The sequence below is a fragment of the Pinus tabuliformis genome, chromosome 9 (assembly GCF_031772625.1).
Source record: "Pinus tabuliformis cultivar Carrire ecotype Pingquan chromosome 9, CPIR1, whole genome shotgun sequence".
NCBI classification, from domain to species: domain Eukaryota; kingdom Viridiplantae; phylum Streptophyta; class Pinopsida; order Pinales; family Pinaceae; genus Pinus; species Pinus tabuliformis.
Window position 1 is genome coordinate 1999919069 of NC_142307.1, and position 23553 is coordinate 1999942621.

A 23553-nucleotide genomic window follows, 5' to 3' on the forward strand; every position below is an offset into this window, starting at 1 on the left:
ATATGGCAGCCAGTCTAGCTAGTTGTGAGGCCATCTGGCTTCGCAAGATGTTGTTTGGCTTATTTGGTCAGCCGTTGAGACCTTCAGTGATTTACTGTGATAATCAGAGTTGCATTAAACTCACGGAGAATCCAGTATTTCATGACAGGTCAAAGCATATCGGGATCAGATATCATTTCATCAGAGACTATGTTCAGAAGGGAGCTGTGAAGCTTGAGTATATTTCCACTGATGAGCAGGTTGCAGATATCCTTACCAAAGCCTTACCACGGGGCAAGCATGTCTACTTCAGAGACAAGATGGGTGTGGTGAGGAACACCTTCCTCGGTAAGAGGGAGTGTTGAAATTTGGTACCGGAGGACAGGTGGTTCCCTTAGGCTTTGATCTTTGGCCTAGGGAAAAGTGTCCAAAAGAATTTAATTTTTCTCCTAAAGTGACTTTATAATTTTATAAAGTTAAATCTAATTTAAAAGTGACTTTAAGTGATAAAGTTATTAAGTCTAATTTTAAAGTGACTTTTATAAAGTCAATGAAAAATTAGAAAGGAAAAGTGACTTTGGAAATAAATGACTAAGTGGGTCTTTATTAAAGTGGGGTGAATTAAAAAATAGAAAGTGAGATTTAAATGAGCATTTAATCTCAACCATTGATCTAAATCTATTTCAGCCATTGGATTTAGAGATCACCCAAAAGTCACTTGGATCACCCAAAAGTCACTTGGAGTTATATTAAAGGAGGAAAAGGAGGAAAAGGTCATTCATTCTTTCATGAGCAGATTGGGAGAAGGAGAGCAAGAGAGCAAGAGAGATTTCTGAGCAGGAAGGAGAAGGAGACAGCAGCTTGGCACACATTCCAAGGCAGCAGTTGAGCAGATTTGTACAGCTGATTCAGCACATAGTGAAAGGCAGATTTTTGCACAAAAATCGAGGAGCAGTTTGCTGATTTTTCTGCACACAAAACGGAGGTCGTACAGCATTTATTGCTGTCCTGTTTGCTGTAATTTCCAGATTGCTGTGAGGCACGGGAAAGGAGATAAGTTGTAAATTTGCTTGCTGATTTTTTGCTGAATAATTCTCACTGTAAAAAGACAATTTTCAGAAATAAAGAAGAGCTCTCAAACTGGTTTTCCCCAAGAGTTGTAGGGGGTTTTTCCAGGGTCAAGTTGACCAAAAATATCAGTGTTTTAATGGCTGTTTTTAATTGCTGATTTTTAATTCTGCAATTTCCAGCATTCTGAAAAATTTCCAGAATTTGTGTTTTCAGCAATATTTATTTTTTTCAGTCTGTTAAATGTATGGTTATGGGAATGGGCATTTAACTACATGGGAGAAATAAGGAGAAACTGAAAACCGGGGTGGGAAAACAGAAATTTTTACATCTATTTGGTTTGATGGTTGATCTAGTGTTTGCGGGAGATCTTTCAGGTATTTAGTTGAGCATTTGGGAATAGTTCTCAGTTGGACTAGCCAACTCTCAGCGTATATTTTCTGAAGAGCCTACTTAAGATTAAATTTTTTCTTCAAGGTGTTTTTGGGCTAGTACCTCTCCAAAATTTTCAAAATTTATTTTTTAAATATTTTGTGGAAAAATGATAGATATGGCTATTGAGAGCCTTAGATTATCAGATATCGTAGGAGAGTTGGACTCATACTCCTCAAATCTGATAGATCTACCATCTTTGTGCATAGATCTGTAATTTTTTTTTTTGTTTTCTAACTTTGGTTTCTGGGGTTTTATTTATTTTTGTATATCTGGATTTTGGGTAATTTTGTTTTCATTTTTGCAGGTGTAAATCTGAAAGAGAATTTTTTTTTTGGAGCGAGATCTAGGCCCTAGAGGCTAAGATGTGACCTCAATACCATTTTGCACAGACAGTATTCAAAGTTTTTCACAGTCTGAAGGTTTCAAAATTTAGATTTGGGGATTATCTAAAGTTTTTTTCTAAGAGCAAATTTTAAAACAAGAATATATTGGTTTAAAAAATGTAAATTTATGAGTTTATTTTGGGGTTTTTAGGCTACCATTTTTCTCCTGTCTGCTGCCTTATTGAACCTCTTTTATGCTGCATTTTTCTCCTCTGGAAAAATCCAATATTTTTTTGTTTCCTTCTTTTGTTGCTGTGTTTTTCTCTTCTTTGAAAATGTCAAATTTTTTGCTGCCTACATTTTTGTTTTCCTTCTCTTCATCTCTGCATCCTCACCTCTTTGCTACCTGAATTCTCCTTCTCCATTTGCCATACATTGTTGTGGCCTCCCTCTTTGCATCTCCTTCAACCTACAAAATATTATCTCCTGCAGTCTCTTTCACCTCCATCCTTCGTCATCGACTCGCAGTCCCTGCATCCCTTTCCTCCATTGTTGTGTTCCTCTTGCCCAAGTTTCCTTCCTTTGCTCGCTACCTCTCGGACTTGCTTGACCTGCGTTCCTACGTTCCCTTATCCCTCCACGCATCTCCATTCTGCCTTCCTATGCGTGGTCGTTGTTGCTATCTAGCGTAAGCCCCTTCTCCTTTAGCCTGCAGCTCCTCACTACATTGCCCTTTGCTATCGCCATTAGTCCAAGCATACAAACAACATTTTGATTTCCTTTGTTTGGTTTATTTTATTTATGTTTTAGTTTCATTAGAGTTAGGTTTTTCATACAATTCTATTTTTTGTTTTGTTGCTTTTCATTTTAATTTGTGTTTTGATTTTTTTTATTAAAAAGGGAAAACTTAAAACATTTTGATTTTAAATTTTTTTATGAGTTTGATTTCTCTTAGAAATTGAATTTCAATTTTTTAATCTTTGCTTTTCCTTTTTGATTTTGATATTTTTTGACATTTGGATTTTTCTTAAAATAAAAACTAAAACTAAAAAAAAATTCATTTCCATTTTATGTGACTTTGATTAAAAAAGGACTCTGCGCTTTCACATTAAAAAAAATAAAAATTATGTGGCCTTTGGCCCATTAAAAATTTAAGTTATTAACCCCTTTTGATTTTTCACTTTTGTCACATTAAGAAACTTAATTAATTATTTGCCACATTAAATTTGCTTCATAAAACCTAGCACATTAAAAATTTGCTTAAGGAATAATTAAATTTTTAATCTAAAGTTCCTTCTTGGGTTTTTATTTGTGTTATGGTTTTTTTGGACTTTAAAATTTGAAGGGAAAATTTTGTGGTATTAAATTTTTTAATATAGTCAAACACATTTGAATAATTTTCTTTAATTATCTCTAAAGATTGACTATAGTAAAGCGATAAATTTTTTCTGGATTTGGGTCACATAAGAACAATCATTTTAATTATGGAATTGTTTAAAATTGTTTAGCATTTAAATTTCATAGTTCTTCATGGTATTTAAATTTTCGAAATTTAATTGCTAGAATATTTTGCATGCTAAGGTTTAGAGCATTATTTTATACTTGACATTTATTGAAATTGCTCGTCGTTAAATAGCTTTAAATGCGGTGCTAATTGCTTGAATTATTTGATGTTTATTGATGTTAAATATTTTGCGAATTTTTCAAGTAATTATTGAAGTACTCAGTCATGGAATTGTGATAAATTGCATATCTTTGGTTTCATAAGATGAGTATTTTTTGAGCATTCGATATTAAATTGTGAAGAAGCTTTTGTTCCCTTTGAGCTATAATTGTATTAAAAAAAATTGAATTAAACTTGTGTTTAATTGTAATATTTTAAGGGGTTTATCTTTAATTCTTTGTCTAGTGAAGTGAGCATTTCATTTTGGTGATTAAGATCTTTGATAGATCGCGACATAAGCAATTTTCATCCTTGAATCTAACTTCACCTCATCTTCTAATCATCTTGTGCATTTGCATATTAATTTAGTTCTGCATAATTAAAATTTACTTCCAAACATAAGCTTGGTCGATAGAGAGATAGGTACCCATCCATCTTTACTTGCAAAGTTTGCTTTTAATAGTACTTAAAATGGCAACCTTGTAGTCGTCAGAGCCACAGCTCTTTGCAGCGCTGGAGGCACTAGTTATGTTAGATTTTCAGGAGAGGTATCGTTAATCACACCTTAGTGTGCTTCACCTTATCTTCTCTATGCCAATTACTACAAAATCAGGTTCAATATAGAAAGGATTGAAGGGTTTAAACTTAGATAGGCATTTAACTAAAATTGACCAAGATTCTTGTATCTCACATTAACTTTAGGATCTACATTTCATATAAGATAGTTATTCATCCAAGCAGCAGTTGCTAATCAATTACTTGGTCTTAAATTTCCCAACAAGATTGTTGACTCCATAAGGCACTGGTATCAATCGTTTAAATCTAATCAAATCCTATAAGTTTCGCTAAATCTTAATCAAGTATTTGGTCGCTTCACTGTGTCTCCCGAACTGGTTGGTTCCCAACTAGTTCTCCTTCATTCCATTTTCGTAGGGTCTACCCCCCTTAGCCTGATGTAGGGAGACAACTTAAATGGAGAGATTGGGGATCAGGTTGACAAGCTCCGGTCTGAGTCGTTGTCGCGGTGCCTAGACATTCTGTGTGACAACAGGCATCATACCATCATCCCATGAATCCCATACAAGGTGGAATTCTCAGCAAGACACTTGCTTCTTCCAGTAGGTGAACCTTCCAATGAAGATTCCAACGGAGGATCTTGATCATGCTCATCCTACAAATGCTCCTTTTGAATAACGTATGATAAGCTCTATGCTAGATGACTTTCTTCTTCCCATAAGTACTACTTATGCTTCTAATGAGGTTACCAAGAGCTACATCCTTCTATAGGTGACTACCATAGACTTCTAATTCTGCCATCTTTCATGCTTCTTATGATGATGTCACGAGCTCTTACTTCAATCATATGCTTCTATGATGTCATCTCCTAACATGATGCATCATATCATGATTCTAATCATTCCTACCATGATATCTATACTTTACAAAAGAAAACTTGAAACAAAAGCTTGAAAAGAACTAGGTGAAGAAGATTATCTCAATCATAGTAGAGATCCTTTACTTCCTCCTTGGATTTCTTCTTTTCAGCTTCTTTTACTTCTTCAGTGATACGTGCTTTTACCCTTCCTCTTTTGTTGTTGTCCTTCTTGAGCTTTGGACAATCTCTCTTGTAGTGCCCATATTCATGAGAGCCATTGAATTAAACCTTTGACATGTTCTTCTTCTTTTTATGAGGACCAAGCTTCCCAAACTTCTCTTTCCTTTTAGCGATGGCAGCAAATGCTTGAGCTTGCTTGCTTGATCCTACATCGATTTTTGCCTTCAGCCTTGTTTCTTCGATTTTGCACAATGACCATAGTTCATTGAATGGAGTAGCTTCCTTCTTCCCATAGATGCTTGATGTGAAGTTGCCCCATTCCTCTGGTAGTGCATTGAGCACTATGGTAGTCATTTCCTTGTCAGACATTATTTCTCCCAACTCTTGGAGTTGGTCTCTTATTTCTGACACCCTCATAAAGTATGAGGCTATTCCTTCTTCTTTTGATATCTTCATCTTGTAGAGTTCTTGCCTTAACGAGATCACTTCTCCTGCAGTGCTTACAGAGAACAATTCTACAAGTTTTTCATATATTTCTTTTGATGTTTCTAATTTTGATACATAGGGAATGAGGAGATCCTTGATGGATCCTATGAGAATCATTTCAGCCCTCACTTCCCCTTTCACGTATTTTGTGAGAGCTTGAGCTTCTTCCTTTGGAGGTTTAGTGATTGAGCCCTTAACATGTTCCACAACTTCATTTTCTATGAGGATCAAATCGGTCCTCTTCTTCCATGCAAGAAATTTTGATGACCCAACCAACTTGTTGCTCTCCTTGCAAAAAGACATTTTGATAGATTTAGATGTGGACATAAAGATACTTAATTGTGAAGATACTCCTTGATGACAATATCTTCAATTTGCTGCCTTCTTGAGTTTGATGATGATATGGTAATAGAAGATTTCTTCTTGAAGAAGATGTCTTCTCTCAAAAGTGATCCTTAACCCAAAGAGAGGGAGATCACCTAGAATCCTTGATGATGATGACAACGTCCTTGATCTTGCTTCCCTTGGATGATTAGGCTTCAAGATGCTTTGATTTGAAGATCTCTTCAATTTGAGTAGAGGTAGGGTCTTATGAGGTCTTCTTCTTTGAGATGATGATGGAGCGAGGATCCTAAGAATGTTCCAAGTGTAGATGCCTTCTTTGAACGAACTAGGGTTTAGACTATCATCAAGATGATAATGCGATCCTTGTCCTTCTTGATGATTGATTCCTTTGATGATATTCGAGTGCTTCAGTCCTTGAGTGCCCTTTATTGAGTTTCCCTTCCTTGACTTGTCACCTTAGCTCTGGTAGCATATTGAGAAATCTGGGGGTAGCAAGTGTAGGTGATTTCTCGAACTTTGATAATTGTTTGTGATGTGTTTTTAATTTTGCTTCATTTGCTTCTTCTTTTACTTTCTTATTATTATGTGTTCTCTTCCTCAAACAACTACCAAAAACATAAAGAATAATGAGATAGTCGTCACAAGATATAGGTGATCAGCTAAGGCCAAAACCTCTCCAATCTTGAGAGGAAAAGCCACTGAATTCTTCTTCTTATAGAATCTTCAATTGATAAATTCCAAGACGAAGACCCTTGACCTAAGAACCTCTCCAAGACCAAGTCACAAGGCTTCCTTGAACAATTCTTCTTCTTCTTCAAGTCAATGCTAGTCAAACTGACTTCTGCACCTCTGATTTCAGCCTCTTTTCATAGACTTATAATTTTTGACCTACCTACAATTACAGAGATCCCACGTGTGTGAGCTTATTGGGGAAGATTTGAGTGGCTTCTCTCCTTCGCTTGTCTCGAATACTTCTTCTTGTGATCTTTGTTGGTGTTCAGATATGAATCATGTAATTCACCCAATTCCACATTAATTGTCAACCCAAGGCTCTACGAGTTATTTCAAGGCTATCATGCAAAGTATATGCAGGCCACAGTTTCCCTACCCAGTACTGAACATTCAATTATAAACTTAACAATGTGTAACAACAAGCGATAATTGTAACAACGAATAAGAGTAACAACAGTAATGACTGTAACAACAACAAGAGTAACAACAAAGCAGACTCACAACAACACATTGATAATCATTCACAACAATAAATAAATTAACTGAAATAAACCTATGCACACATCTATCCAACAACACTTGGTCAAGAGAGTGGGCCCAACTCCCTGATCGGGGTTGTGGCAAGATCAAAAAGTCACGAAATGCTCAAAATTTCATTAATCAAAAGGATAATACATGTATGTTGTTACAGACTCAAAGTTAATGTAATTCTCTGCGGTCTTAACTGCCAGCTTTCACAGCCTTGTAACTCTACTTATATAATTTGTTAACACTAACAACTCCTAGAATTATGGTAGTTGTCTGCCTACAATTACATAGTGGTTTCTTAAGCGAACATAATATAAAGATAACAGTGTGTTGATTGAAAGATTGATCCACCGTTGCAGCTGATGTCTCAAGATAGCGTTGACCGCTGGATGGTCACCATTTGTTGAACCACGACCTTGATCATAATTCCTCCAAATTTGCAAGAATAGTTGAATTAGCAAGCCACTTATGCAACAATCCCCTATGACTATGCTTCATTGATTAATGATTCATAACGACATGACAAGAGGTATACCTATGCGGTTTAGAATGTAAATTGACCAATAATAGTGTAAAATGGACACAGGAAACAAGGTAAAAAGGTGGGTAAAAACATGCAAATTCCGCCACCAACATCTTCCCCCAACTGGTCTTTCTACATGTTCTCATGCAACCCGTCACCTGCGTGGATTTGGGTTAGATTTGCGATGATCAACATGAAGTTGTGAGAGATCATATTTTGCAACCATTTCTGTGCCCGGAGGCTTATATCCATCTGTCTGGAGGACTTCTTTCCACCAATCCTTGCCTACCTCGTAAGCTAGAGTATATTGATCGACTGGCAGCCAGATAATGGGGAACCGAAACCTCAAACCCATCCATCGGACCCCACGAAACTGCGTGCATGCAATATACCAGGTACCCTGTTTAAAGCCCGAGCAAAATTCGAGGCCCCAAAAGGTTCACGTGTCCTGATGGCTAATAACAATAGCGTCCACCATTTCTGGTAGCTGTCCCGGGCCTCCTATTGACAAGTAAAAATTTGTTTTTTGCATGTCAATGCACCATTTCTGGGTTGCCAGCATCTGTCCTTTTCGTCCCTCAATCCCTAAGAAGGTTTGGTGTCTGTTATAAACATTCACAGACTGACAATTCTCCATCCGAAGGACAAGTGGCATGTTTGCTTGATTCTCTTTGAACGTGTCGAAGGCCTTCTTCCATTTAACTTGATTAACTATGTAGGAGGTAAAGGCTCTCAATTGAATATCTCCCACGTATGGCACTAGGTTGAATGATTGATCATCGCCCAGAAAGTAATCATGCATATAGAGTTCACACATCAAGTGCTGATTCAGAATATTGTGGCTTCTCAAGATGCATAGAAACTGTATTGGGTCTTCTATCACATGGTTGATTTCCTGGCAGATGCTTTCTAAACAAAATAATAGATATTGTTCATGGAGGAACAAAGCATAGTTGTGGGCAGGGGGTCAGCAAGCCATTACCTGTTGTGCCAGAGCAAACATTTCTTCCTTATCAACCTTCAGTAGCTGCACCTACCCTTCCAGTTCCTCAATTTTATTCTGCTGCTTCTCCTGCTTTTATTTCTCTTTCTCTATTTGTTCCATGCTAGGTTGCACGAAACGGGGAAATGGGTACGAGTTTCCGAAACGGGAAGCGATACGAAACATGACCTCCCCAAAGTTTGGAAATGGGGAAACGCGAATATCTATATATATATATATGTGCAATTATAAATCATAAATGATACATTATAATTTATTACACTTAAACATTAAGATTTAATTTACATCACATTTACTCATGAATGATCACATAATGAAAATAAAAATATCGGAATATCCAAAAGCAACCTTTATTATATATCCAAATCTCAAAATCAACCTTTATTTATATTAATATATGAGGCTGCAAGTACAATAAAGACTATAAGGCTGCAAGAGAGAGATCCAAATCAGGATTTTCTGCATCCACATCCCATTCTTTAGAAGGACCACTGTTGTATTGGAAGTCTCCTCCTACATAGTTGAATGACCTTAGTGCTCTTGATTAAATACAAGTTTCATACCCTAGTACCCTACATGATCTTGATTATTGGGAGTTTCCCCTACATAGAGGGCTTGGTTCTCTTGATTAAATACAAGTTCCATACCCTAGTACATGATAAAATCCAATGGAAACATTGCAATCCCCCCAATCCTGAAATCCTGAAAAACAGATAAGTCTGCTAGATTTTGAGTGAGATCTAAAATTCTACTTTCTCCATATGAAATCCAATGAGGACGAAACCACTCTCAAACATCCTGAGTTATTTCATGGTAATGTTAAAAATTTAAGTAAAATGATGAAAATGAAAAATAAAGGAGAATATCACTTTTACTTTAAGAATTTAACATTACCATGAACTGCATATGCCTCAAACTTCCTGATGAACTGCATATCAACACTAGGGCAAAAATTCACTTTTATAACTTTAGACACGCATCTAAAAGCAACTAGAAGTCACTAACATACCCTAAAAACAAATAAAAAATTAAAAAAAACACAAGTTAATGAGGAAACGTGGGTCGTACGGCTGTGAAACGCATTTTCGACTGTGCTGGCCACGTTTCCGTTTCGGGAAACGTGGCAGTACGGCCGAAAACGCGTTTCACGGCCGTACCAAATGCGTTTCCATGTTTCGTACTAGTTTCCGTACGGAAACAGACCTTTGTACCATGTTTCCTGCAACATAGGTTCCATGTAATCGGTAACTATTTTCACAGCTTGCTCACGAACTCCCTTCGCTCCTTCCTGGTGGGCTTCTAAAGGAATGGTCCCCTGTTGAAGGCGAGTTGTAGTAGCTTGCCACTTCTGAATTTTTGCAGTCATGAAAAATTCTTGTGCCTCGATCACATGCAAAAACGACTCAGTCTGTGTAGTCGTGGAGGTTGTGGGCCTGTCTTTGGTCTGCACTGCTGCTGAAATGGTTTCAGCCCCAAGTTTCGTAGCATTCTTCTTATGCCTCCTCACTTTCCTTCGTAAGCGTCGTACTTGCCTCCTTAGCTTGACAATTTCCATTTTTAGTTGCATGTTTTCCCTAAAATGTGACTAGTACCTTTCTTTAAGAGGAGGCCTTCTTTTTGCACATTGCTCAATGAATTCTTGTTTGACAGCAACCTCTTTGACTAGCCTCTCAACTAGTGTGCGGTTTGGTGGTTTGATGTTGACAAATTCGTCAACCGGCTCTTGCTTTACCCTAACTCCCTTTGTTTGCTCCTCGACTCGGGGAATAGTCCCAACATCTTCTCCTTCGAGTCTCAGAATCTCCATATCTTCCCTTGGTGGTTCTGGAGTCACTGCAGGCCCTTGCAGGGTAGTGTCTTCAACACCCTTTTCTTGTGACTGCTCCGCTTCCCAATCGTTTTCTCCTTCAGGTCTCGAATCCTCCACACCTTCCTTTGGTGGCTCTGTAGCCACTACAGGTCCCTGTGGGGTAGCGTCAACAACAAAATTCTCCTCTAATGGCCCTATGGAGATAGTATCGACCATAATCTCTTTAGTTTGTTCTTTGGTCGGCACTGGTTCTTGTGTGATAGTGCCAATCACCAATCCCTCAATTTGTGCAATTTGTTCACCAGTCGACACTAGTTCTTGTGTAACAGTGTTGACAATGGTGCCTTTAACTACCCCAACAAATTTTAAGATCGGGGGAGAGGCTTTTTCCTTCACCAAGCGCCTAGGGGAACGAAACTTCCTTGCCCCTCTTGGTAAGGACGCAAGAAGTGGAGAACGAAAAATGCTTTCTTCAGTGTCCATTCTCTCAGTGCCTGCTGCCTCAGGTCCTCCTTCCCTTGTGCTCACTAGCTGGTCTGTGCTCCCTTTTTCTTCCTCTGCCTGTGTTTCTTCTAGTTTGTCCTCCTACTCAACAGTCAACACTGATTCTTGTGGAGCGATGTCGACTGCGGCCCCTGCATCTTTCAAAGGTTCCTTAATCGCTTGAGCAGGTGATGCTAGTCTTTGTGTATCAACACCACTTGCAACCTCATCCAAAGGTTCCTCATTTTCTTGAACAGGTGATGCTGGTTCTTGTGTGTCAACACCACCTGCAATTTCATCCAAGGGTGGTGATTCTCTCCTCAAAGTGGCAGTTGTCGTTGGTTCCTGCAGAACAACGTCAACTGCATTTTCTTCTATCTCTATTTCTTCTGCTCCCATTGGGCCAACAGGCGACGTTGGTTCTTGTGGATCAACGTCGGCTATGGCCTCTTCTGTCTCCATTGCTTCTACTCCCATTAACGCGGCAAGTGACGCTAGTTGTTGTGGAGCAGCGTCGATTGTGGCCTCTCCTATCTCCATTGCTTCTACTCTCGTTGAGCCAGCAGGTGACGCTGGTTCTTGTGAAGAAGCGTCGTCTGCGACTTCTTCTTCTTCTGCCATCAATTCTTCCTCATCCTCCTTTGCAGGCATCATAGCCGCAAGTTCTTCCTCTACTAGCTCGGTGAATTATGGCCAAGCCACAAAAGTTCGAGACAGAGTATGCACCACTAATAGTTTGACCAGCCCATGATTTGTAAGGACTACTAATGCTTGTCGAGACCGACGAGCAGACTGCGCCATTAGCTGAAGACTGTTCCATAGAAAATATGGCATGTCTAGAGAATGAATCCGTGCATGCCAAAACCGAAGGCATGCAAGAAGCTTAAAATGATACTTAAACAAAGTAGCAAACTGGCCTTCACAAGTAATGTACCTCATGACAAAATATGCAATCTTGGCCCATGGGTGCGGAAAAGACTTTCAATCATACCCCCTACCCTTCTGGACTGTTGTTTCTCCAGCCTGCAAGAACAATTCCAGGAACTCTGGCAAAGGAGATTTCCTTGAAAACCATTTATGCCCTCCTTGTGGAAATCCGCTGACAGTCGAAATTACTTCCTCTGTGATGGGAATATCCAATCCACGAACTTTGGAATGATTTCCATCCAAATTCAACGCGAATTCGACTGTGATGGCTTTGTCAAATCCCTGCAACCTCTCAAAATACACATGCCATCCTGCATCTAAAAAGACTTGCCATACGTCTGGATTGCTTCGGACCTACACTGTATTCTCTGGTTCATGCCTAACGGCTTGCCCACCCATTCTGCAATTGCTCTGTAGCAGTAATTGGAGTAACAACAAGACCGTTGAGGAGTGTCGGTAGGTAAAATTGCAGTGACAGGGTTGTGGTGGTGACGGGGTGCGGTGATAGTGAAATCTGGGAAGATAATGGTAAAATATGGAAAAATCCATGACAGATTATGGTAATAATGAGTGATAATTATGGTAATCGTTTCATAGCATTGGAAATGACCGTCCATTAACACAATTGTACTTATTCAAGTCCTAATGCATATGGATAACCGTGCGAAGTATGGTGGGGATCGTGGAGTGTACGCACTTAGCACAGGGTTCAATAGTGATACGACAAGTCATTACTTCATTTTAATTATGGTGTCTTTGTATTTATTATAATACCCCCCCCCCAACTAAGGGGATGACCATCCGCGGTCATATCGAGTCATGTCAAATGAATTATCGATCAAATCCACAAAGTTGATCGGGGACATACCTGGTGACTTACCTTGACAGACTAACAACAATGAAGGAGTAACAACATCAGAGGGAGTAACAACACCTAAGGAGTAACAACATCGGGGGAGTAACAATGCCGAGGAGTAACAACACCGCTTAAGCACTTGGTCGGAATCGCAAAGGAGTAACAACATCGGAGTACTTAGACGAAATCACCATCGCAATGGAGTAACAACATCGGAGGAGTAACAACACCAGAGTACTTAGACGAAATCGCCATGGAGTAATAGCACCAGTGAGATACCTGCAGAAAAAAGAGTGATAGAGTAGTAACAACATTTTATTATATTATATATATATTTTAGATCAGAGGTGTAGAGGAAGAGTTCTCTGCACTAATAATTTCAAAACCAAAATTATCAGAGAAATGTTTGATAAAGGAGTCTTTAGAAGCTGGACGGTGGTATAGTCTGAGGCGATGTCCATTTACAAGCAAAGGAGTATGTGCCTCATCAATTGTTATAAGTCTAACATTTCCGTTATCAAATACCGTGTCAACTTCATATGGTCCCATCCATCTGGAGCAAAATTTTCCTTTAAAATCTTTGAACCGAGAGTCATAGAGCAATGCCCAATCTCCCCTTTGAAACATCTTTTTCTTGATAAATCTGTCGTGCCATTTAGTTTGCTGCTGCTGAATTGCAGCAATATTCTGGACACTACAAAATGAATTTCATCTAACTCATTTAACTGTTCTAGTCAGTGTTTCTGGGCTTCTGAAAGATTCAAGCCTACTTCAAAGGTTGCCTTGAGTGTCTTAATTTTGAATTCCACTGGAAACAAAGGGGATTTCCCATAGACAAGCTTGTATGGTGAAAATCCTGTTGTGTTTCGCCATGTTGTTCTATATGCCCACAATGCCTCAAGAAGTTTCTCAGCCCAATTTCGGCGATGGTTTGCTACAGTCTTTGTAAGAATATTTTCCAATACCTTGTTTGTGCTCTCGACTTGGCCATTCGCCTGAGGGTGATATGGAGACGTTATCCTATGCTTGATCCCATATTTCTTCATAAGTCCTGCTATCAGATGTGATGTAAACTTGTTAAGTTTAGGTATGTTCTATGCTAGAGAAATTTATTTAAATTTTCACAGTTAGCAATCACATCAGCATTACGATAAACTGCAGATAGAACATAAATATAATATGTAGAAGACAAGCCAAGGCAAGAGGACACAAGATATGGCGCAAGCCAGGGACAAACCCCACAATGTGTGGGGAAACCCTTTGATCAAATCTTCTTTTATCTTCAAAGTTTAGCAGAGAAAGCAAGAGAGATAGTACATTTACAATAGAAGTCAACACTTTGACTTTTGATATCTGCCGAGATCAATTGAAAACATATTGCTTCAACTGATTCTCTAAGGTGACTCCTTCACCTATCATAGTACTGCATCTCATCCATCATGCTGCCTCATCACCATGCTGGACCTAGGTGACTGAGCTGCTCTCATCTTCATGCTACTCATCTTGCTGCATCTTCCATGGTCTCATTCATCATCAAGCTGCCCATGCTTATGATTACATTCACCATGATGTTGCCCATGCTCCGTGTATCATTGTGCTGCCCATGCACATGATCTCATACATCATGCTACCCATATATATCAAGTTGTCCATATATATCATGCTGCTCATGATCTCATCTCTATGCTGCATTATGCTTGATCTACATCATGATGCTGCTCATGCCATATATGTTTTCTGCCATATTATACATAGTGTGTCTTTCATGCCATGTCATGCCATAACATGTCAATGAATATGCTGACACAATTCCACTGAAGATTGTTACAGTCATACCATTGACTACTATATTAGCATTACTGCCCATCAAGTATGCACTGTGATAGATGACAACGTATAGTCATAGTTGTGTGTATATAGTTCATTGTTGTGTGTATAGAGCATTGCCAATGAAGTAGATGTTTCCATACCTGACTGCGTTTCCCATATAGACTGTGTTATATCATTACAGAGTGTTGTGCGCATATATATACAATGGATTGCCAATGAAGTAGATGTTTCCATACCTGACTGCGTGTTATATCATTACAGAGTGCTGTGCGCATATATATACAATGGATTGCCAATGAAGTAGATGTTTCCATACCTGACTGCGTGTTATATCATTACAGAGTGCTGTGCGCATATATATACAATGGATTTCCAATGAAGTAGATGTTTCCATACCTGACTACGTGTTATATCATTACAAAGTGCTGTGCGCATATATATACAATGGATTGCCAATGAAGTAGATGTTTCCATACCTGACTGCGTGTTATATCATTATAGAGTGCTGTGCGTTTGCTCCATGACTGCGTGTGGAGTTCCTTTGACTATGTAACCATATCTATATGACTGCGTTAATAAGTTGATTGCTAGCTCAGTGTATAGGGTTTCTATCCACAGCGTAATAGCTTCCAAATCTACACTGCCAGATCTCAGATCACACACGGATTCATCATTTCTGTCCTGCGTATATTTGTTGCGTGAGGGTATCACTTAACTGATTTCATACGTCATGAATATGACCGGCTATATGACTGCGTTATATATATCCGCGTTCCTTATATGTGACAGTCTAGCGTGAGGCGGATATTTAAATTGCGTTCACCATAATCCTGACTGCGTTGATGCACTGTGTACCACGCTGCTAGATCCATTATAGGCGGAGTCTGATATATTACAAGACGAGACTGTCTCAACATGACTGCACCTAAACATGGTGCAGTCAATACCCTTTTATGACTGCGGCTAGGTTAGAACAGCGTATGACATATATTTCTTTTGCGTATGAGATATCTCCATTTGACAACGTATAGGTGTCTCGGTTTGCTGCATAGATCGACCTGCGGCTAGGGCATCACCATAAGGCCAGCGTATCTTTTGGTTCTCTCCTTCCAAAAACCCAGACGTGGAGAGGAGATCACCTCAAGGATACATGTTCAAAAAGACATCAAATACTCATCTATTTATACTAAAATGAGGATGATGAATAGACACGTCGGTTGGGCTTCTAGAGCCTACATAAGAGCTGGTCGGCTTGATAATAATTACATAAACAAAATAAATTCATGTCTCCATAAATACTTATCGGAATCGGATGATCTTTGGATCAATCCTACACCTCTCGACGAGAGGGATCCAATAAAAATATTAGCTGCCATAAATGAACCGATCCACATGGAGTTTGGCCCTAGTTGCCAATTTAACACTCCCTCTCAACTAGGGAGAACTCTATCCGTTGATCCATATGTACGACTGTACTATCTCTGCCATTAATGCCTTGCACTACTCTGCCTAGCTCTGCTCAGCGCTGCTGGCTCTGCTCTGCTTAGCTCTGCTAACTCTGCTATGCTCTACTCAGCGCTGCTGGCTCTGCTAGCTCTGCTCTGCTCAGCGCTGCTGGCTCTGCTGGCTCTGCTCTGCTCATCTCTGTTGAACTATGAAGAAGAAGAATTCATCGAGAATGAGTCATATCATTCTCCACTGACCTGAAGTTAGTCTCAGAGTGCATACCACTAGTCCCAGACCAGTCTCAACTGACCCGAAGTCAGCTTCATAGTAAGTACCACTCCTACCACTGGTCCCAGACCAGTATCGCAGTCTCAGAGAGTGTACCACTGGTCCCAGACCAGTCTCAACCGAACCGAAGTCAGCGTCATAGTATGTACCATTCTCACTGATCCCAGACCAGTACTGCACTGACACGAAGTCAGTCTCGGAGTATGTACTACTGGTCCCAGACCAGTCTCAGCCGACCCGAAGTCAGCGTCATAGCATGTACAACTCCTACCACTGGTCCCAGACCAGTATCATTGATCCCAGATCAATGGAGGACATCCTAGCGTAGGGAGTACGGTAGATACAACGATGCGTCCATCGGTACTACTATGGTCCCTAACTTCATTTCCCTGCTCATTGATCATATGAGAGGTACTTCCCATGAGTCCCAAACTGCATGGGTAGGATGCCTCGACAGGAGAACTTAATCAATCCTGTCCTCACAGGAGAACACATCAATCCTGCTACAATCACCATGGAGAACACTTCAATCCAGGCTGCCATGGAGAACACATCAATCCAGGCCTCACAGGAGAACACGTCAATCCTGCTACAATCGCCATGGAGAACACATCAATCCAGGCCTCACAGGAGAACACATCAATCCTGCTACAATCATCATTCGAATAATCATGTGGTTTCATATTTCCGGCAGTGTATCTCAATTCATGAGAGATTGTGCCCTGAAGATATCTTAGAAGATTCTTGGCACCAATCTAGTGAGGCTCAACTAAATATGAGCTCACCATGCTAACTGCAACACAGATGTCTGGACGGAGGTTCTCCAAGAACATCAACGCGAATGAGTTTATGAAACTCAGAGGCATTTCCCAAATCTGGTCCGACATCATTACCATATAACTTCTGAAAGTTAAGATCCTCAAGGCAGTCACAAGCTTGCATCTTATCTTCCCACATTCAGAATCCAACTCCCTCTGTCTCCTATAAATGAGAGGGTCTGCACCTGTCAGACATAGGTGCCGGTACGAGAGGTTTATCATCCACAACCTTCGAGTAATGGTTTGGATCGGTTTCACTCCTAGTGAATCTCAGCTGCATTAGACAGCTATCAATCCTCTCATATTATGCCTGAGGTGTTTTTCTTCAAGCCATAGAGGGCTTTCTTCCACCTGTATACATGAGATTCCTTGATCATGATTCTCAAACTCCTCGGGTTGTTCCAAACCTGTGAACTTGCTGCATGAGGGGAATGGTACCCTTATAATATTTTCCTTTGGTACATTTCAGACATGTACCTTCATGCTTCCTTTTGAATTCAGGCATCCTAGTCACCATTTGACTCACAAACCTTTAGAGCTGAGTCAATGGACATGGTCCCCAGTGGACTTCCTGCAACTTGATACAACCCTGAACTCAAAAACATCTTTAAAAGATCTATTTTCAAACACATACCTTTCATCGATAAGTGCCACCCTGTAACCTTTGACTCCCATTTCCGAGATGGACATCAGGTTTGATCAGGTACATAAAAGAGATTTTGGGGTTCCTTGCTTTCCTAGAAGAGTCGACCATTTCCTTGATGACCTGCATTACCAGTCATTCTTTTGATCATTGAAGATGTCCCATGAATGATTGTTATCTTCATCAGGAGATGTGTCTCTGCCATTCGAACACTCCTTCGCATAACGGTCGAACTTATTTCAACAAGGCATCCGCCTTTCCTTCCACCCTTAGATCCGAACTTCCTAATGAAGTGATCATAATCTTCCGCTGCGCTATTCTGATAACATTCTCTGCTTTGACTTCACCCTAGGTGAATTATGAGGAACCCATTGATCCTTCTGTCTTGTCCCAACTATCTTTGGTGATTGCTCTTTTACTCTTGCTTGGGCATTGTCTTCACCTCAGCTCCGATACCATGTTAAGTTTAGGTATGTTCTATGCTAGAGAAATTTATTTAAATTTTCACAGTTAGCAATCACATCAGCATTACGATAAACTGCAGATAGAACATAAATATAATATGTAGAAGACAAGCCAAGGCAAGAGGACACAAGATATGGCGCAAGCCAGGGACAAACCCCACAATGTGTGGGGAAACCCTTTGATCAAATCTTCTTTTATCTTCAAAGTTTAGCAAAGAAAGCAAGAGAGATAGTACATTTACAATAGAAGTCAACACTTTGACTTTTGATATCTGCCGAGATCAGTTGAAAACATATTGCTTCAACTGATTCTCTAAGGTGACTCCTTCACCTATCATAGTACTGCATCTCATCCATCATGCTGCCTCATCACCATGCTGGACCTAGGTGGCTGAGCTGCTCTCATCTTCATGCTACTCATCTTGCTGCATCTTCCATGGTCTCATTCATCATCAAGCTGCCCATGCTTATGATTACATTCAACATGATGTTGTCCATGCTCCGTGTATCATTGTGCTGCCCATGCACATGATCTCATACATCATGCTACCCATATATATCAAGTTGTCCATATATATCATGCTGCTCATGATCTCATCTCTATGCTGCATTATGCTTGATCTACATCATGATGCTGCTCATGCCATATATGTTTTCTGCCATATTATACATAGTGTGTCTTTCATGCCATGTCATGCCATAACATGTCAATGAATATGCTGACACAATTCCACTGAAGATTGTTACAGTCATACCATTGACTACTATATTAGCATTACTGCCCATGAAGTATGCACTGTGATAGATGACAACGTATAGTCATAGTTGTGCGTATATAGTTCATTGTTGTGTGTATAGAGCATTGCCAATGAAGTAGATGTTTCCATACCTGACTGCGTTTCCCATATAGACTGTGTTATATCATTACAGAGTGTTGTGCGCATATATATACAATGGATTGCCAATGAAGTAGATGTTTCCATACCTGACTGCGTGTTATATCATTACAGAGTGCTGTGCGCATATATATACAATGGATTGCCAATGAAGTAGATGTTTCCATACCTGACTGCGTGTTATATCATTACAGAGTGCTGTGCGCATATATATACAATGGATTTCCAATGAAGTAGATGTTTCCATACCTGACTACGTGTTATATCATTACAAAGTGCTGTGCGCATATATATACAATGGATTGCCAATGAAGTAGATGTTTCCATACCTGACTGCGTGTTATATCATTACAGAGTGCTGTGCGTTTGCTCCATGACTGCGTGTGGAGTTCCTTTGACTATGTAACCATATCTATATGACTGCGTTAATAAGTTGATTGCTAGCTCAGTGTATAGGGTTTCTATCCACAGCGTAATAGCTTCCAAATCTACAGCGTAATAGCTTCCAAATCTACACTGCCAGATCTCAGATCACACACGGATTCATCATTTCTGTCCTGCGTATATTTGTTGCGTGAGGGTATCACTTAACTGATTTCATACGTCATGAATATGACCGGCTATATGACTGCGTTATATATATCCGCGTTCCTAATATGTGACAGTCTAGCGTGAGGCAGATATTTAAATTGCGTTCACCATAATCCTGACTGCGTTGATGCACTATGTACTACGCTGCTAGATCCATTATAGGCGGAGTCTGATATATTACAAGACGAGACTGTCTCAACATGACTGCACCTAAACATGGTGCAGTCAATACCCTTTTATGACTGCGGCTAGGTTAGAACAGCGTATGACATATATTTCTTTTGCGTATGAGATATCTCCATTTGACAACGTATAGGTGTCTCTGTTTGCTGCATAGATCGACCTGCGGCTAGGGCATCACCATAAGGCCAGCGTATCTTTTGGTTCTCTCCTTCCAAAAACCCAGACGTGGAGAGGAGATCACCTCAAGGATACATGTTCAAAAAGACATCAAATACTCATCTATTTATACTAAAATGAGGATGATGAATAGACACGTCGGTTGGGCTTCTAGAGCCTACATAAGAGCTGGTCGTCTTGATAATAATTACATAAACAAAATAAATTCATATCTCCATAAATACTTATCGGAATCGGATGATATTTGGATCAATCCTACACCTCTCGACGAGAGGGATCCAATAAAAATATCAGCTGCCATAAATAAACCGATCCACATGGTGTTTGGCCCTAGTTGCCAATTTAACAAAACTTCACCCCTCCATCTGAAACTATCTCTCTAGGAGCTCCATACCGAGCAAAAATTTCCTCAAATAAGAAGTCTGAGACAATCGGTTCTGTTGTTTTCACAACAGCATTGGCCTCTACCCACTTTGTCACATAATTCGTGCAAACCAGAATGTGAACTTTCTGATGTGAAGGTGGATTGAATGGCCCAACGAAATCAATAGCCCATTTTTCGAAGGGCTCAAGAACTAGTTGAGGTTGTAGTAGCATCTCATCTGCCCAACTAGGCTGACCCATCTATTGGCAACTATCGCACCCTCGAACATATTTCCTTGCATCACGAAAAATAGAGGGCCAATAATACCCCATTTGCAACACCTTATGACCTATCTGCTTATCTGCAAAATGTCCCCCACAGGGGCCATCATGAGTAGCTTTCAGGACATCATAGATGTCATCCTCACTTATGCAATGCCATATTTGTTGGTCGGGTCCTGTGTAAAAGAGATATCCTTCTATCCATGAATAGCGGGCACTATGATGGATAATATTTCGTTGTTCTTTATAAGGTAAGTGTTGAGGCACTTTTCCTGTAGCAAGATAGTTAGCAATATCTGCATACCACGAAGTGTGAGTAGAAATTGCAAAAAGATGTTCATCTGGAAAACTATCCTCTATAGGGTACCTTCATCACTAGTATCCATCCTAGACAGGAAATCTGCAACCACATTATCTTTCCCTGGCTTATCTACAATGGTAATATCAAATTCTTGAATTAACAACAACCATCTTGTAATACGACCAGGGGTTATTGGTTTATTCATCAGATACCTGATAGTTGTATGATTAGTGTGCACGAAAGTAGGATACCCTGTAATATAATGCCAAAACTTATTAATAGCATAAATAATAGCCAAGAACTCTTTTTCAGTTACCGTATAGTTCATTTCAGCAGGAGTCAAGTTCTTGTTGACATAATAGATCGCATACGGTTTCTTATCCTCTTGTTGCCCCAGGACTGCCCCTACTGTTGTTTGAGAAGCATCTGTAGAGATGTGAAATGGGAGCTTCTAGTCAGGACCTCGTAATATTGGAGCTTTACAAACTAGTTCTTTGATTTCTTTAAAGGCTGCTTCACATTCATCTGTCCACACAAACTCTGCATCTTTAGGTAACAATTGAAAAAGTGGGAATGCTGTCTTAGAAAATTCTCTATAAACCGCCTGTAATAGCTAGCATAACCAATAAAGCTACGTACTTGTGTCAGTGTCTTAGGTGTAGGAAAATTCAATATTATCTCTACCTTAGCAGGATCAACCCAAATTCCTGCAGCTGAAAGCAAGTGTCCCAGCACTATTCCTTCCTCCATCATCATATGACATTTTATTGTACTAAGAGAAACATGTGTCTGTATACATATTTTAAGTACTTTCTCTAAGTTTTCTATACCTTCTTCAAAAGAATCCCCATATGGGGTGAAGTCATCCATGTAGATTTCAACACTATCATTGATTAGATCAGAAAAAATCCCTACTATTTCCCTTTGAAAGGTAGCGGGTGCATTACAAAGACCAAATGGGAGGACTCGATAGGCAAAGGTCCCCCAAGGACATGTGAAGGTGTTTTTATCCTGATCCATTAGTTGGGGGGGGATAAGATTCTTTGTAACTTCCCCATTGGATATTACCATATTTCCAGACCGACACCCAATGTAAGCATCTGCGGTCACAAGCCAAGGTCTTCCTAAAATCAAAGGGTGTCCACCGGCTGGGGATTGAGTATGTAAAACCAAAAGATCGATAGGGTATTGCCATGAGTCTATTGAAATAGTTATATCTTCCATCTTCCCTACCGATCTTATAGTAGACTGATCTGCCAATTCTAGGACGGTGGGAGTTGGTTTAAGGTTCCGCAGACCCAAGGTAATCACAGTTGCAGAGGTTATAACGTTAATTGTTGCCCCCAAATCTACCAGTACATTTGGGATATCAACCCCATTAATCGTACTGTCAGAATCAGGTTCCCTGGATCCCCATATTTAATAGGTATAGGCTTCCCCAGCATTATGTCTGATAATTTTCCCATAACGTGAATAGTGAGTGGATCCTTTGGTTTTCTGCCAAGTTTCTTAGAGCAATATTCTTTAATTGTTTTGGCATAAATTGGTACGTCCTTCATAGCCTGAAGTAACGGGATTTTGACAAATAAATTTTGCAACTCCCCTAAAAAGTCGAATTCAGGACGAGGACTTGGTTTGCTCAATGATAATCTCTCAGGATAAGGTGGACTAGTCTGACATCCTCTAGTAACAATCGTTTGTGAAGGGGTTTGTTGTTTCATAGGAATTTGTATTGACTCATCCCTAGTTGTTCTAGTAGAATCTCTAGGTTCTGGTTCTGAGACTTCATCATCGATATGTTCAACAATTATTGGTGAAGTCTGAGTATTCACCACCCGACTGGACTGGAGATTCAATTCATTACATTCCGCGGTGGCAATACTATATGCAGGGAGGTTGAGTGTCTCAACCTGCTGAGCCCCCCGATTGTTTGGATTTGGATTGGATTGAACAGGCAGTTGCAGACGAAGAGGAGGATTATTAGTGGACGCATTAGAAGGTAGTTGTAGCTGTTGTTGTGGCATAGGTTGGGAGAATTGTCCTGAAGGAGGAGGAGGAGGTCCATGCCAATTTTAGGACCATGAAGGGTTTGGACCAGATTGAGGGTACCATGGTTTCCAAGGCATTGGATATTGATAAGACTGCGGCCATGAGGGTAAAAAAGGTACAGATTAAGGCCCAAAATTCAGATTATTAAAATACTGAGAAGGGTCTTGAGGCATACCTTGATTCATGTTCTGTGGTCGTGGTTGCCATGGTTTCTTTGATCCCATAAAATATAGTTGATCCATTTCTTCATTTGTTCCCTGAAAAACTGCCTTCAACCCAGGAAGAGATGGATAGGTGCTAGTGGAATGACTCTGTTCACATATCGCACAAGTCTCGATGGAATTCAATGGGCATTCCTTCAGCGGATGCTTCTTCCTACATTGAGGACAAAAAATGGACATAGCCTTCTCTACTTCTATCTGCTTCTATTTTGCCTATAACATGTCCAATTGTGATGACAGTGTGCTTAGGATATCGGTTCTCAAATTATCCAGCAAGTTCCCAAT

The 23553-nt window shown here is 39.9% G+C and overlaps 1 protein-coding gene across 6 annotated transcripts in view; it reads right to left on the reverse strand.

Annotated features, from left to right (window-relative positions):
* PGLCT (plastidic GLC translocator) overlaps positions 1 to 23553 on the reverse strand; it is a 433631-nt gene that overhangs the window by 122264 nt on the left and 287814 nt on the right. The window lies entirely within an intron of this gene.